Here is a 17,470-nt window from a genome sequence, read left to right as displayed (position 1 = left end):
CGGTGGACACAGTCACAAAAAGCTGCTCTGTCCTACAAAAGTCAAATCCACATGATCCATGCTGAACTGAAACATAAAAACCTGAAGTTCCTGCCCCTGCTGCATGGAAGCTTCAACCTCTCTGTGTGTTACTTCGATTCCCAAATGAAAGTCTGTGCCTACTTAAGTTTCTTAGTGTATTAATTGTTGGGGTTTTCAGGTTGATCATTTCTCTCAACGCTTGAGTTCTCACTAATTTTGAATCAAATGAAAAGTAAAAAGTAGAGGAAAACATATGGGTCCAAATGTAAGCTTTTATTTATAATACCGGAGTTGAAGATGTGTGGTTTGGATCTATGGTCAGACTTACCTAAAATCATTCTTTGTTGTCTGTTATGCCTAAAAGTAGAAACTGAGAATCATGAGGCTCTAGGAACCATGGCTCTAAGTTCATCAGAGACCCCACCCCTCATTTGGAAACAGGAGCAGAAGCGAGTGTGCTGTTCTGTGCACAGTTTCAGAAACCCAGAAGGTGTTGAGTCAAGCAAACCCAAGTTCCTGACTCCCGTGTTAAAACACATTAGATGGTCAGTTCCATTTGTTTTGGAAAGAATCGGCTAAAGATATAGAAAGAAGAGCAGAAGCAATTTTTGCTCAAACTTGGGAAATAGTTGAACCTCCTATTTTTATGGAAAAATAAAACCTTGCGGGTGGGGAGAGAATAGTTTGTTAACTTCCTTGGCGGTGGAGTGAATACATTGTTCAGCTGGGACTGTTTGGAATCCTATGGCTCCAAGACCTTGCACTTGGTTTGGTACCAATGCAAAATGTTGCTTATGCCTGACCTGAGGCAGAGGAGACGAGCAAGTTCCAAAGGTCCCTGGGAAAGAAGATGGCAGAGTCAAGGCTGGATATTAGGAAAAGGAAGAGTGCTCCCAAAGCTCTTTTTGGCTTTCCCAAATCCTCTTCATCATCCACAAAGGGGAAGGATAACACAGTATCTTCCAAATTCTTAGGGTTTGTTAGTAGACATAGTGGGGAATCAACATAGCCACCCGGGTTTGGTCCAGTATCCAACTGGTCATCGAGCTGTGAATGACATCTGCTGTATGTTACAGGAGTTCCCCTACCTGGACCTCAAGAAACTTTGGTTCCACGGGAACAGCAGGCACCCACACATGCACATATACACACACACGGCACACCTGGGCTAGGAAATGGGGAGGAGACTTTTCATGCAGTGAGATTCCTGAGAGGAGAACAATGATGGTTTTGTCAAAGCAAACCATTGGGGAAGGTTTAATGGAGGTGACAACATTGCCTGCCAGATTTTAAATGATCCGGGGAAGGAGAATGAGCATGATAGGCAGGGAGTGGGGACAATTTGGAGAGAGAGGACGAATACGTACCTTGTTATTCAGTAGAGAATGAACAAAGTGTGTGTGTGTGTGTGTGTGTGTGTGTGTTTGGTGAGGAGGGAGTAAAGGAAGAGGTATGTAAAGATACCAGAATAGAAACACACACACTTTCCCCACAGCTATAAAATCAAGGCCTTTTCGTGCCTTTCCTATCTGACCTGTCTTGGGTATCCATGGTGCTGCGATTAAATTTCCATACTTCGGGAGAACATAAATTCCACAAATGCCTTTTCTTTACACACACAGACTCTCCATACCCATTGCCAACCACAGAAAATGCTGTATTAATTCGATTCAGGAGCACCTTTCCCGATAGCATCTTTTCCAAACTGGATTCCATCTCCTCTTTTCTCCCTTTGATGTTTCCCCCTCAAGGGACTGAGGAGGAAGCAGACCCCTCTGTGGGCTCAAGGGCCCCTTTTCCATTGTTCCTTTGTCTCCTTCCCACTTAACACCTTCCTTCCCTTCTCCCAGTGGCAAGTCCAGCTCCCTTCCCCCTGTGAGAAGTACGCTTGTCCGTATGTGGGGAAGGGGTGGCTCTGTGACAGACGTTCAAGGAGGTGAGCCACCCCATCTTTCCACACCACCTTCTCCTGCTGCACCCTGCTAACTGGCGCTACAGAGGCATCTGTGTTGGTCTCAGTAGGGTCTCTATGAGAGGGGCATTGGCAAATAAGGAACGGGGACTTTGTGGTAGTGATTGTAGGTGAAAATCAGGGGAGACCAGACTGGGATGCAGGGGCGAAGGAGAGCTACATGGGGGAAGTGGGATCTGAACTGCATTTTGGAAATGGGGGGGGGGTGGATTTTGTTAGCTGTAGAAGAGGAGGATGGAGTGTTTGATGCAAATTTGATGGCGCTTGGGCCCCTGATGATACAGTATTGGAAATGTCGGTAAAGGGTAGAGATGTATTTCACTGCCAAGTTCTTGGCTCAAATACCTTGAGATTTAAGGGTATCCCAAATAGGTTTCTTTCTCCTATATCCCATTCCCTACTGGACTAGCCATCTCACCGTGTCAGGCTATAAAGAGATTTCTTTCAGTAAAGAAAACCTCTCCCTGATTCTCGTGCTTTCTGAAAGGGCTGCTGGTAAGCAGATCCCCTCCCCTCCCTTTTCACCTCCCTAGGATTTTTCCTCCCTCTTCTCTCCAAGTTGATGGGTTCCTGTGATGTAAGAGGGAAAGAGAACGGCTGAGGAGTTGTACACTGTGCCTCTTCATCACCGTCTGGGCAGGGGAAAGGTGAGAGGCTGACTCAGTGGGACACGGATGGGGAAGGGTGCGTGGTTGGTGTGGTTTTAGGAGAGGGTGGTGCTAAATCAAGCGCATCATTCCCGAGGCGCCACCAACCCAAATCAGCTCTCAGTAAGTCTGTGGTAAAGGTTTCAAAGAACATTTTTATTTATTTATTTTTTAAAGACTTTACTTACTTATTCATGACAGACACACAGAGAGAAAGAGGCAGGGACACAGGCAGAGGGAGAAGCAGGCTCCATGTGGGGACCCTGATGTGGGACTCGATCCCCGGACCCGAGATCACGCCCTGAGCCAAAGGCAGATGCTCAATCCACTGAGCCCCCCAGGCGTCCCTCAAAGACCATTTTTAATGATGAAATGAACATCTTTGAAACTATTTAGCAAGTGTTTGAGTAAAATTCCCTTGTGAGAAATGTTTGGCCTCAAGTTCTTGAAAATGCGTCCCCCCCTTTTTTTTGTTCCCAAATGGACAGAAGCACAAACAGCCTCTAATCACAGGGAACACAGCCCTCCCTCCCAGCCTGTAATTATGGTGAGAACCCGGAGAGACTCTGGTTAAGGACTCTGTCAACTTGTCCATTAAAAGAGCTGGAGCTATGTGGGGGTGGTGTGTGTTTTCGTTCCTTTTTCTTTTTCTTTTTCTTTTCTTTTCTTTTTTGGTCTTTCCCCTGGAAGAGTTCAGATCACAACCATTTCCAGAGAGGCCGAAACTTTGACACTGATTGTCAGTGGGAGAGCAAATCATTAACAATAACTTTACTACACTTAGGAACAAAATGAATACAGCTTTGATTTGGAGGGGACCAAACTGGCTCTGTGACCTTACTGTTTGCGAGGTTCCTGCTGGTTCGGAGACTGGGTTCGTGTTTGCTGTAGAGTTGCCAGGGAAGACAGAGGCGCCTGGTCCCTTGCTTTGAGGGGACAGAAAACACACTCCAAGCTTTCCTGCCTCTCTCTGGAGCTAATTTATCCTCCACCCTCTTTCTTCACCATGCTCCTATATTTTTCTTCCTGATTCCCCACGGTCCTCAACTTGGGGGCAATGCCAGGTTTCCAGATGAAGTGTTCCTTGATTCTAGAAAAATGGCAATCTGAATGCCAAGGATTAAACCCAACTGGGGAATGCAGGCACTGGAAGGAGAAAAGGATGGAGAAACAGGGTGATCATGGAGCAGGCTAATCTGTGGTCACTCCCGGCCAAGTGTTACCCAAGGAGGAAGCAGCACTCAGTGGCGAAGGGAAAACTCTAAAATTATTTTAATAAGTGAAAAAACCGAACAGGGAGCCAGCTGGCATCTGGTGGCTTAGGTGATGCCTGCCTTTTTTCCTTCTCAAAAATGTCAGATCACTCTGTATCATCTGAGTGGAGTACAAGCTCCTGACCCTGGGGTGGGGGACCGAGGACAATGTAAGTCAAGGCCCCATCCTGCCTTCGCAGGTTAACTTCCTACTGCCCCCCTCCCCGCACCCTGCAGGCCAGCGAAACTCCTTTCCTCGTGCTTTCTAGCGAGAATCGAAGCTTATGTACAAGCACAACTGGGGGGAGACAGCAAGTGATTGCAATTCATAGTAGTCAGAAGTAACTGATCTAATTTTATGTTGTTAAAAACACATTATGAGGGACACCCGGGTGGTTCAGTGGTTGAGCATCTGTGATCCCGGGTCCTGGGATCGAGTCCCGCATCCAGCTCCCTGCAGGGAGCCTGCTTCTTGCTCTGCCTGTGTCTCTGCCTCTCTCTCTCTCTCTGTGTGTGTCTCATGAATGGATAAATAAAATCTTCAAAAAAAAAAAAAACCCACACATTTTGATGGGGACCATTGCTCTGGATGACTGAATATAAAAGATAAAGTGTCCTAGAGAAGGTGCAGGATCCGTGGGTGACTGATGAACAAACCAGACCACTCACAATTTAGCCTCGGGCCAGGTTGGAATTACAGATTCCTCAAATCGGGAGCAACTTCAAATTTATCCTGCCCATTGTCCACATCCAGGCAGGTTCTGAATTCCCTAGGCAGGGCTGGTCTGGGTGCCACACAAGGGCTACATCCCAGCTACCCTGCGGCAGGGGCCTCTGACAATCTACCTCCTGCCTTATTCGTTTACTAGAAGGCCTTGATCCATATTTAAATGAAAAGGCCTCAATTGTTTCCCACCGTAGTGAAAAAATTTAAAAAGAAGTATTTTTTCCAGAAAGAGATGAGAGAAGGGAAACTCTGAGGCCATCAAGACACTCAACGGGAGAAAAAAAATAAAACCTCCTTTTGCCTCGAGCCCCTCCCCGCACCCCCACAATAATCTGATGTCCGCATGTACCGCAACCGGGTGTTTGTCTTGTAGCCCTCATTGGCTATGCTTCCATCCTTCTGTAAAGTCCCCACTCCCGATTCAATTTCAAATTGAACTCCCTCCCACTTTCTCTTATTCTAGCCCAGAGGAGATGGAGAACAGCTGGTCACCATCTTCCGTATGATAACCCTTCATATGGTGTAATTTTATTTCCTTAAATTAATGACAGCGTGTTGGGTGTCTTCCATCCCAGACACATTTTAATAGATGTTTTTAACATACGGAGGGCCGAGGGAGAGAAAACAATGCCTCTGTCGTGTTTGGGCACATCCTAGATCTGAACATGGCTAAGGTTCAACAAAGCTGGCGTTTTGTGATTGGAGACAAGATTGAGAGGAATTTACACCCCACACCCCCACCCCTGAACCCCTGCAAGCAGTCAGGATGACGTAACCCAGGGCCATGTGCCTTTGGGTGAGGTAGGATGGATTATACAACTCCAAAACCACGAATTCATTTGAGATCAATTATTTACTAACTTGATAATATTACTGCCGTGAGGGAGGAGCCCTGTAGTGAGAAAAATGATTCTCCACTTCCCACTCGACAGCATTTTTCTCGCAAGGCAAGAAAAAATAGCCCTTGGGTGGGTTTGAGCTCCTCGCAGAGCCCCGCTCATCATCGTGGCCGTGTTGGAGAGTGGGATGGCATACTGCAGAAGTGCGGATGTCTCAAAAATTTTAAAAATTGCTCCCTTAGCTTGGAATCTTGGGATTCAACTCCCCCTTCATCTCAACTACATCCGGGTATTAAAGTCTTCGAGCCCCTCTGCTGTGGGCTGACCAAATGTTTGGGTCCCCTGCTCCCAAAATTCATATATGTTGAGACCTAATCCCCCAGGGTGATGGTATGAGGGCCAGTGGCCTTTGATGACAGGTGTTCAGGTCGTGAGGGTGGTGCACCCATGAATGGGATTAGTGCTCTTCAGAAGAACCCCAAGAGGCTGTTTGAGGACACAGCTAGAAGAGGGCTGTCGGTGAACCAGGATCCAGGTTCTCACCAGAGCCAAACCCATGCTGGCGCCTGACCTTGGAATTCCAGCTTCTAGAATTGTGAGAAATAAATTTCTGTTGTTTATAAGCCACCCAGTCTATAGTTCCTTGTGATACCAGTCCGGATAGACTGACACAGCACCTTTCCAGTATTATCCATTTCTTCCCATTCCTGCAGCTACTCCCTTTCACCAGATTTTTATTTTATTATTTATTTAGCTTCCTCAGTGGTCTCCCCTCCTCTGAGATATTGAAAAGCTTTTCTTTGGTTTTCATTTTCTCTCATTTTCTCCCTCCTCCTCCTCCTCCTACTCTTCTTCTTCTTCTTTCTTTCTTCTTCTTCTTCTTCTTCTTCTTCTTCTTCTTCTTCTTCTTCTTCTTCTTTTCTCTCTCTTTCTCTTTCTCTCTATAATTTTTTTCTTGTCCTTTGTCTCTTTTGCTCCTCGGTCTTTTGCTTAAAGCAGACTCTGGTCATGTCATTTCCTGGCCAAAATATGGGCTGCAGGGTTTGTACACTGGCCTGTCATGGTTAATCCTAAAATATCAAACTGGAACATGTAATAGGGCATGTATTGTCATCCCTACTTAAAGATTTGGAAATTGCATATCTCAGAAACTTGAACCGGGTACTGCATAGGACTCCTGCGCTGGATGCTGAGGATAGAAAGAGGCCATCTGTGAACTCAGAGTCTTGAAAAGAAGGAAGACAGAAAGGCAGACAAGAAGGAGCCATTACCACCGAGCATGATATGACCATACCTGTCGTCATGAGCGTGTAGCAGGTGGGGAGAGTCTTCACGGAGGGGGTAAGGATTCTAGAATGGGAATGCTTAAGATAAGTCTATTTTTTTTTAAAGATAAGTCTTAAAAGATGAGTAGAAGCAAGAGCAAGAACCCAGGAAGCCTCCACTTCCAGCCTCACACTCTCTTTGGGTAGACGAGTGCCCAAATGCAAAATTGTTTTCAAATTACCCTCCCAGCTGCAAAGAGCAGTAGGTCTCGTCTCTGTGTTGTGGGAAAGGGCCAGGGCCACAGGCTGAAATATGGAAATTCACAGGTAACTTTTTCAGAAACAATTCAGGGCAAAAGTGGGGAGACAGAAAGTTGCCTCCGAGGCCACCCCCCCACCCTGGCCCCGGCCTGGCGCTGCTGTTTTGGGAGACAGCCGTTGGAGGCCAGGCTCCAGCTGGCGCAGTTCTGTTTGCTGGGTCTGGGCGGCTGCGGTCCGGGCCTGGAGACAAAGGGATGAATGGTCTGAGGTCTGGAAAGGTGGGAAAAGGGAGGCGGGCAGAGGAGGGGCTGGGTGGCGGGGTGACGGACTAATTGCTTTGTTGGGTGGCAAGGCTTTTCAGCAGCCAAAACAGCTCCTTGCAGGCCCGTTGTTGCTTAAGTGTTTTCACATCATTAGCTCCTGTCATTAATGCCATCAGCTGCTCCCCCCCCCCCCCCCCCCCGCCCATTGCTAGACTGGGTCCAGGGCGAGTCACAGACTGGCTCTTGTCTGCGGCTCCCCCTCTCTGCCTTCATCCCCAGCCAGGCTCTGCTCCTCTAAGCTCTCTTTCTCTGGCCATCGGTGCCCAACCTGTTCCTATATTTCACGGGGCCATCTGTTAGGGGGCTCGCTGACGGCTGTCCCTTGCCATTGGGGCTTGGCCTGTTCTGTGGAGGGAGGAGCTGGGTCCTTGGCTCCCTGCATCAGCCCTGAGGCCTTCTCCTGGGGTGACTCCTGTCCTGCCCTCTGACCTGGCACCGCATCTCTGTCGGCTTAGGTCCCTGCTGTGCCCTGGCCTCAGGAGGACACAGGATCCCTGCTTTATCTAGGTACCTCAGAGAGAGTGCTTCTTCCCCTCTCCATCTGAGTATGCCTGGGCTGTATCAGGACCGCCACGGATCATACCGAGAGTCATTAATTGAGAGCTTGTAAGTGCCAGCCAGCTAGAGGGCTGGTAGCTGTAGGTGTATTTCCTCCTCTAACAAGGTGGACACAGTGTCACCTCCATTTTACAGAGGAGAAAACTGTCTTAGGGAGGCCGAGAGACTTAATTCAGATCACATTAGCATGACCCCAGTTTTTATGACTTCAAAGTCATGTTCGGAGGTCACTTTGTGTGGCCAATTACTTTATTCCTTAACTGGCCCTGGGGAAGGGTCATAGGAAGGCCAAATTTGGAATCAAACAGAACTCCCACTTTGGGCACTTAAGAGGTGAATGACATTTGACCAATCACTTAACCTCTTTGGTTTTCGGTTTTCTTATCTATCAGATGGAGATTGAAATCGACCTCATTACCATTGTTGAGAGGATCAAATGAGATCATGTATGAAAGTGTCTGTAGAGAGTCTTCAAAAAACAGTAGCATTATGTAGACTGTAATGGCTAATATGGATCACAAATGGGAAAAACCAGTGAGCTTCTAGGTGGTTGTTTTAGTTGAACTATTTTACTTGCATCGCTAGCTCCTCCATTTCACATTTGTGTTTCGTACTTGTTTATCAGTCAGAATAAAGCGGGGTATTCTGTGCTAACAAAAGGGCCCTAAGTCTTACTGGCGTACAGCAACAAAGGTTTATTCCTCCCTCTGGGTGATGTGCCCACATCTTGAGCTGACTGGTGCTCTGACCCAAGGTCATCTTTATTCCAGAACTTGGGCTGAAAAAGCATTCCCTGGCGAGGGTAGCTTGGGTGGTGCTGCCAGAGGGAAAAAGACATGGTGCACCCTTTGAAAGCCTCTGCTTGCAAGTGACACCTGTCATTTTTGCCCCCATTTCACTGGCCAAACTAAGTCCCATGCTCACTGTAGAGCTCAGCAGTGCAGGTGTCCTCATCCTCCCTCTGAGAAGGACACTGAATGGAGTTGAAACCAGAATTTAGCCCCACATGGAGCTGTAATTGACTTGATTTCAATAGTCTCAAAACTTACTGATTTGGGTCTTGGCCTTATATACCGCTCAGATTTGCCCAGGAATGCTGAGGTTTGTTATTGTCAGCTTTGATGATCGGATATATTGCCTAAAATAACAAAATACACTGAGACTTAGTAAAAACATTTTCATTGCTGAAATTCCTGCAGGAAAAAATAACTGCTTTTACATATCAAAAGTCTCCAGCCCCAATCTTTTTTTCCCCCTATTAGAATAATTGTTTTTGTAATTCAATTGTCGATGATGTGGTACTTTTTAGGGGTGTAACCACTGTTTCACAGTGGAAAATAATGCTGAAATAGCTTTTCATTGCCCCTTGTTCCAGCAAAGGGAGAGAAGGTGAGAAGGAGCAGAAGGCTGCCCCAAGAAATGTCATTTTCCCTATCACACATCTTTTTGCCTCCCTCTCTAAGGTGACATTTATCCTTGTTTGGCTTTGCTTACAGTGTTTACTTGTTTGTTTCTTTATTTATCCTCATAGTCTGCTACTAGATGGTCAGGTTCTGGAGGGTAGCAACTGTATTTTCTTTTCTTTTCTTTTCTTTCTTTCTTTCTTTCTTTTCTTCTTTCTTTCTTTCTTTTTCTTTTTGCAACTGTACTTTCTCGTTTGTGTCTTTTCTGGTTCCTGGTTCTTGGTTCTGCTTTAAATAAGGTTTCTTGAATTGAACTGGGTGGAGGCAAGAATTACTCCCAAACATAATACAAAAGAATAGGCTATTTTCCCTCTGCTCCTCAGCTAAAAAGCTATAAGAATGTTTTCTCCTCCATAGAAAATAAAGTAGGGTCTTGGTAGCTATTCCTAAGAGTTATGCCTTTAATTGGCCTCAATTTGCTCTTCCTAAGCCCAGTGCCAACTATGCAAGCTGGACGCTAATATGTTTTTCTTTTATTCTCACTCCATCAAATATTTACTCATGCAGCCCACATTAGAGATGGTCTGTGCTCTGTGGGGTGGGGGACAGTTGGCAGGGGGACAGTGAGAAGGAGAGAGGTTTGAGAGTCACAGGCAATTGCAAAACAAGGAAAGAATTGTATACCTTGCTATTTGGGGTAAAAAAAAAAAAAAAAAAGATAAAATACGTGAAGCCCTGATCGAGCCTGCTATATGAAATTGAGAGGAAAAATTTCTTTCTCTGATTTTTCTGGCTGAGCCCTAGGGTCAGTGGAACAGAGCACGATGCTGGCTGGTAGCTGATTTAATATTCAACTTTTGCCTAAACATGAGAGCTGGAGACAAAGGCTAGGTGAGTAGTACACAGAGTGATCGCTTCCCCTCTCTGAACAGCAGGGTTTGAATAAGGAGAATTCTACGGGCTCAGATGATAATGAGTTCGGCACAGCTCCTTTAAGAGTCGCATCGACTGCCTTGTTCACCAAAGCAGTGCTTGGAGTTCAGCACAGAATTCTGAGGACCAAGTGAGCACACGCAGCTCTTCAGGGTGCCCCACCTGGGAGCACGCTCATTTCCAACGCCTGGGATTCCTGGGTGCTCGAGGGGTCCTGGGTCCTCCGCGAATGTGTCCAGACTGCTATGCCCTATTTGCTAGATGCCCCAGTTCTCCTGGAACCCGCCTTCACGATGCCTCCCACTGTCATGAACACATACACGCTCCTCTTTATATTTTTGGGTGTCTGGGCTAGATGAAGTAGAGGAACGCTGCCGTTAAGCTTTCACATGATCTAAAATTATTTTGGCAGCCAGAGACAGACAGGAGTTAAGAGAGGGGCACAAGAAAGGAGGAGTTGGTTTGGCATCTTCTCCTTTCCATTCACATAGTATTTTGTAGTTTCCCAAAGCCCTTGTACATTCATTTTCTCGTGATGGTACAGCAGCAAATAACCCTGCACTGCAATCCAGACACCCGAACTCCAGCCCTACTTCTGACTCTTTTAACTCATTTATTAAATATATTTTGAGTGCCTTCTACACTCTGCAAAGCTCTGGGGGATACAGAAATGAAAAAGCCATCATCCTTGCCTTTGAAAGATTCACCATTTAGTAGAGAAGCATGTAAACACATATAAAAAAAAAGGTGATAAAAATACAACGTGATAATGCATGTAAAAGGCATAGTACATGGCTTTGGATATGGACTCAATAAATGTGAACTCTTATTGGCATTATTGCCTTATCATTCTGAAGTACTAACAGAGGTGTGTTCGGTGTGCTATAGGATCACAAAGGAAGTTTTGTACGTGGGCTGTTAAATGTGGGCACGGGGCTGAGCCTCGTGTGGGGGGGTTGCTTTTGACCAGAATCTGAAAAGAAGGATGAGAAATTCATACCTAAGCCAACTTGGGATGGGAAGCTGGGTGGGGGTGGGTAGGGGAGGGGAGACAGTCCCTGTGGCGGGAACCATCTGCCCAGTGCAGGAATGCATGGGGGAGGGGTGTGTGGCTGTGTGTGTGTGTGTGGGGGGATTGGGGGGGGATGGCTTGGCTAGAGTGTAGCAGGAAGCCTGAGTGACGAGAAGTCCACGAAGGGCCTCTTACACTGGTTGAGGAATTTCGATCTTATCTTCTAGGTTGTAGGAATGAAAAGCATTTCACAGATTTCAACCAGATTTTTCATTTCAGAAAGCAAACTCTCTCTGTCCCTGGGTAATCATACGTCAGTGCCCAACTGACAAACATCTAGAGAGCTCAGTTTTCTCGTGTGCAATGGGCATAATGACTGGTGACCTGCTCAGCAGATAAGCATGCTGCATGCATCAAAATGACAAATAGGGTAAAGGTCTCCTTTTTCACGGGGTTACCTTTGTCAGGGCCTTTGCTTCTACAGCCTGCCTCTTCCTTTCTTCACAGCATAGCTGTTTCCCGTCTCCTTTGAACTTCTGAAAGCTGTCAGCCTCTTCCTCTGGGCCCTGCTCAAGTTATACCCACTCTCAGAAGAAGTCTTGTGCGTGTGCTTCTTACACAGACTTAGGGGCTTACGATGCCCAGTCTCTGCAGGTCAGGAGTCCAGGCACAGCTTAGATGGGCTCTCTGTTCAGGGTCTCGTAAGACTGACATCAAGGTGTCATCCAGGTCTCGTTCCTTTCTGGCGCTCGCGGTCCTCAAGCTCACGAGGCTGTCGGCACAATTAAGTTCCTTGTGGTTGTAGGAAGGAGCTCCCTACTTTCTTGCTGGCCATCAGCCAGCTGCCTCTCTCAGCTACTAAAGGCCGCCTTCCATTTTCTGCCACGTGGTCCTATCTACAGCATAGGAACTTTTGCTTCTTCAAGGCAGACAGGAGAGCATCTGCTGCAGCTTAAGATCTCCCTGACTTCTGTCTCCAATCTCTTAATCCTTTCTGAAAGGGCTCACCGGATCAGGTCAGGCCCACCCACACTCAAGGAGAAGGGATTGTACAGGGCATGCGCAGCAAGGGAAGGGAATGGTGGGGGGGACATGTTAGGACTCTGCCTACACACCTTCCTAGATGACCCTGTACAAAAATTCTTGACTTTCTCAAAATTCCTAAAGTTCCCATGTGGTCTGTTACCATCCATTGCATGTAAACACTCATTTGTACTCTGCTTCATATTGCACTTGAGCTGTTGCAGGGTTAGTCTCTCCAACTTCCAGAACCAGAATGATGCATGTGTGTATTTTTTGTAGCTATTTGTCACCCCACTCATTGTTGTGGAGCAGCTTAAAAGATGCTGCTATCTAAAAAAAAAAAAAAAAGAAAAACATTTTATTTGTTTATTCATGAGAACACAGGGAGAGAGGCAGAGACACAGGCAGAGGGAGAAGCAGGCTCCCTGCGGGGAGACTGATGCAGGACTCGATCTCAAGACCCCAGGATCACAACCTGAGCCAAAGGCAGATGCTCAACCGCTGAGCCACTCAGGGGCCCCTTACTTACTTTTGCATCTTGTCTTGAACGTTGTTGTACACATGTTCTTTATTGGCATGCTAATAATGTCCTGAGCAGTGACCTCGCAATGCAAAACCGTTCGAAGGCCTCAGAAGAACCCACCGGAATTCCATGGCACACTATATCTTTGTGGAGGCCGTCGGTGAAGTCCCGTAGATTGGAAATACTGAATTTTGGGCCCTTGAGGTTACTGGAGAAACAGCCTTATTTGTGAACAGAAATAAATTCTCTGCTTTAAAAACAATAACAACAAACAAACAAACAAAAAAATGTATTCGCTTTCTGCTAGTGTCTGGTGGGAGCCTAACTAAAGCTTAGGTTTGCTCTGATAGGTGATCCAGCTCTATACTCAGTTCCTATTTTTTTCCTTTGGAGACTGAATTTTAAAGGGGAGCGACTTGGTAAGCCCCAAATCAACCTCCAAACATTTTATCTCTCGGGATTAACCTTCCTGAGGAGGTATAGTGTGTTTGGAAAACAAATGTGTAGCAAATGCCGTTTGAGGCAATCCATGTCCACCCAACTAACCAACCCTGACAGGTCCTAAGCGATGATAAAGCATATGAACTACTTTCCCCACAGTAAGTGGAGCTTGGAGCTTCTCCTTTGTTAACACTACCTCTGGCTATTGCTCAGCACGATCACTCAATAACTTTTGATGTTGAGTTTGGGGAGGAAAAAAAAAAAGAGTCTTGTCCCTGTTTATTTTTTTCACATTTGCTATAATGGTAGATTGTCAAGACAGGGCCATTAAATATATGCGGGTGCGTGGCCTTGTCCCAGTCAGATCCAAACTCAACCCACCCACATTGTGTATACAGACTGGTGTTTGAAGTTTGAAACTGTCTGTGTCTGTGCAGGGCAGACAGATGTGTGGTGTATAGAGAGAAAATGTATACAATAGCCTGCATTTCAATGTATACACTGAGCAATACACATTAGACATGGCTATTGGGGGAATGGGGTAGCAGAAGGAGGCTGAGGGGCTCCAATCTTTTAGAGCCTAATGACTGGGCTCTTCTGAGCAGCAGAACGTGGTTGGTGGATAGAAACCCATCAATTCCTCCCCGACTTAATGGTTTTATTATCTCCCTAGAGCCACATAGAAGAATCTAGACAATGTGGGATAGTTTGTCACCCGTTCCCAGCTGGTCCCAGTCATACTCTTGGTGTGGTTCAAAGCCACAGACTCCGTGCCAGCCGGGCATGCCCCGCACCTGCCGAGGGAGCATGTTGGTGGGCTGGCCGGCCAGGGAGAGAGGGGGGTAGGACATAATGAAGACTTTATCAGAATGCACAGGACCTGGGAAATGAAAGCAATCCCAGAGATGGTCTCACCAAATCTCTCATTTTGCAGACGACAGTACCACTGACATTCGGACAAGCTACAACAGCTTACTCAGGATCCAGTCATCAGATGCTGGCTAAGTATAGACTAGAGGCCGTCTTCTCTGATTCCTTGCCCTGACTGATGCTCTTCCACGATCACTCCTCACTCATGTGGAAATGATGTGGGGCCACGTGTTCCCCAGGCAGAAACCCACGAAAGATGTCACTTGCTCCACGTGGCGAAGCAATTTTCATGGGACAAAGGAAGTTTCTCCTACTTACCCCCTGGCTTCGCCAGGAGTTCCCCCACAGTGCTCTGTGCCTGGGCTTCAGACTTGGGGACTTACTAAAAGGCAGTTGTCTCCAGAAGGGCTGTCACCTTCATACTTATTTAGCCTCGGGCTGAATGATGCCATCGGATTCTCTTCGGAGACAGAGAAGGAGGAAGGCAGGGAACCCCTGAGCATCTCAATGAGTGGGGAGGAACTGGAAAGAAGGTTGGTATGAGGATGGGATTGGAGGACAAATTTCACTGAGTCATGGGCTTTCTGGGCTCTCAGCCCAAGAGTGAAAGCTGTCCCATGGGGTCCCCCAGGGTGCAGGGAAGGGAGGGAAGGAGAGGCTGTAACAGATTGCACAAACGGCCTGCTGGTCCCTCCCTTCAATCTGGGTTGCCTTTGTGATGTGCTTGGGCCAATAGAATGTCGCAGAAGTGAAGTTGTGCCAGTTTGAGCTCAAGCCAGGAGAGGCCCTGCATTCTTCTTTCTCTCTTGGGGTATCTGTAGCTGCTGTCATGTTGACAAACCCAAGCTAGCTCTCTGGGCATTCGGTGACCACGTGGAGCAGAGAAGAGCCATGCCAGCTACAACTTCTTAGACCTTTTGACCAACAGCTTACTGTTGTGGGCTGAACCGTTTTGCCACCCGCCCCCCCAACCCCCGCCCCGAAATATGTATGTTGAAGTCCTGGCCCCCAGAATCTCAGAATGTAGCTCAATCTGGAAAAGGTCTTTAAAGAGGTTATTAGATTAAGTTGAGGTCATTAGATTGGGCCTGAATCCAATACAGCCAGCATCCTTATTGGAAGAGGAAATTGGGACATAGACGTGTGTGCACAGAAGGAAAACCAAGTGAAGGCACAGGGAGAAGATGGCCGTCTACAGGCCAAGGAGAGGGACATCAGGAAAAAAAAAAAAAAAAAAGAGCGACCTTGCTGACATCTTGATATTGGACTTCAAGCCTCCAAAATTGTGAGGAAATATATTTCTCTTGTTTAAAGCACCGAGCCTTAGTAGTTTAAGGCAAACCAATATACTGGCCTGGCAGTTAATCATAGATGCATGTACCAGTTTCTCTAACATCAGCCAAACCTGGCTCAGGGTAGCAGAACCACTGAACGGGTCCCAGCCCAAATTACCCACCCACAGAACTGTGACATAAACAGGTGGTTGTTCTTTTAAGTCTCTGGGTTTCTGAGTGGTTTTTTTTTTTCTCACTGTAGTAGATAGTTGATATGAAGGTTAAGATGCACCAGATGTCCTGCGGCAAATGCATGCATGCTGAGTTGGCCCACAGAGCTTATAGCATCTCCTCATTGGTCCCTGTGGGGGGTGTGGGTATGGAAGCCTTTACAGAACAGGGTGGGTGGCTTAGGCAGTTAAAACTCTGCCTTAGCCCCGGTGGTGCAGCGGTTTAGCGCTGCCTGCAGCCCAGGGCGTGATCCTGGAGACCTTGAATCGAGTCCCACATCAGGATCTCTGTATGATGCCTGCTTCTCCCTCTGCCTGTGTCTCTGCCTCTCTCTCTCTGTCTCTGTGTCTCTCATGAATAAATAAAAAAAATCTTAAAAAAAAAAAAAACCTCTGCCTTTAGCTCAGGTCATGATCTCGAGGTGCTGGGATTGAGCCCCATGTCCGACTTCCTGTTGGGGGGTGGGTGGGGGTCAGCTTTCCCTCTTCTTCTGCTCCTCCTCCTGGCTCATGCTCTCTCTTTCTCTCTCTCAAATAAATAATCTAAGAAAGAAAGAACAGAGTTTACTCTGTATTGATTTACCCCACTCATCTTTTCATCCCAAACACCAACACCATCAGCAAGAAGAGCTGAGTTATTACTGCTGCTCTGCTGTTCTCTACCCTTTCTAGGATGTGCTCACTGTCACCTGGTATAATGAGCTTAATGGAGAGTCAGACAACTTACTAAGTTGTGCCAGAGTGACCGTCAGAGGCTGTGAGTCAGGACTGCTCTGGGAAGAGTGGCATGACGTGGTGGTGCAGGATACTGCACATCGATACTATATGCTTCCGGATTATATTTTAGGTCTGAGACTGCGGTGTCTTTTGAGGAGGTCTTCAAACTGATGTGTCCTCGTGTATGCAATCTAGATAATAATATGTACTTAGAGGGCTGGTGTTACATATGAGGCATTCCTATGGTGGAGTGCTCAACTGCAAGTGTCCTAGAGTTCTGTACATGGTCGACTGTCAGTGTCCGTTTTCTTTTTTCTCTAGTCTGCCACCATTGAGAGGCTCACATTCGTTTATTTGCAAATGCTTGTTGAGTTGCTAACAAGTGCCAGACGCTATTTAGGCTCTACTAAGACAGCAGTGAGCCAAACAGATAATGATAATGTCCCTGCTCTAATGGAGATTAAATTGTATGGGAGGTTTGAACAGGTTAAAAGTTCTCTCTCTCATCTATCATCTATCTATCATCTATCTATCTAATCTATCATCTATCATATCTATCATCTATCACATCTATTATCTATCTATCAATCATATCTATCATCTACCTATCATCTATCATCTATCTACCTACCACGTATCTATCATCTATCATCTATCTATCTATCATCTATCATATCTATCATATAATACCTATCATCTATCATATCTATTATCTATCTATCTACCTACCATCTATCATCTATCTATCTATCTATCTATCTATCTAGTATCATATCTATCATCTATCAATCATATCTATCATCTATCATATCTATTCTCTTTCTATCATATCTATCATCTGTCAATAATACTATCATCTATCATATCTATCATATAATATCTATCATCTATCATATCTATTATCTATCTATATCTATCATGTATCATATCTATCATCTATCGATCATATCTATCATCTATCATATCTATTCTCTATCATATCTATCATCTGTCAAGAATACTATCATCTATCATATCTATCATATAATATCTATCATCTATCATATCTATTATCTATCTATATCTATCTATCTATCTATCTATCTATCTATCTATCTATCTATCTCTATCATTTATTGATCAATTGTGGAGGGCTCACAGGGTAGTGGGAGATCTGCTTTCACTTCATTATCTTTTAT

At 46.0% G+C, this 17,470-nt stretch overlaps 1 long non-coding RNA gene across 3 annotated transcripts; it reads left to right on the top strand.

Moving 5' to 3' along the window:
• On the top strand, positions 1-16,032 carry LOC144316399 (uncharacterized). Of its 3 annotated transcripts, XR_013382331.1 has the most exons (5): positions 1-566; positions 2,527-2,640; positions 6,608-6,800; positions 10,074-10,160; positions 14,136-16,032. It is a non-coding gene; the product is annotated as an uncharacterized LOC144316399 (long non-coding RNA). The 3 variants fall into 3 exon arrangements; XR_013382330.1 differs by having other exon boundaries at positions 1-2,640; positions 6,608-6,776; XR_013382329.1 differs by having other exon boundaries at positions 1-2,640.
• Positions 16,033-17,470: the final 1,438 nt, after the last annotated feature.

The sequence above is a fragment of the Canis aureus genome, chromosome 6 (assembly GCF_053574225.1).
Source record: "Canis aureus isolate CA01 chromosome 6, VMU_Caureus_v.1.0, whole genome shotgun sequence".
In the NCBI taxonomy this organism is placed as follows: Eukaryota; Metazoa; Chordata; class Mammalia; order Carnivora; family Canidae; genus Canis; species Canis aureus.
Note: the sequence above shows the minus strand (reverse complement) of the source record. Positions and strands in the feature narration are given on the sequence as shown.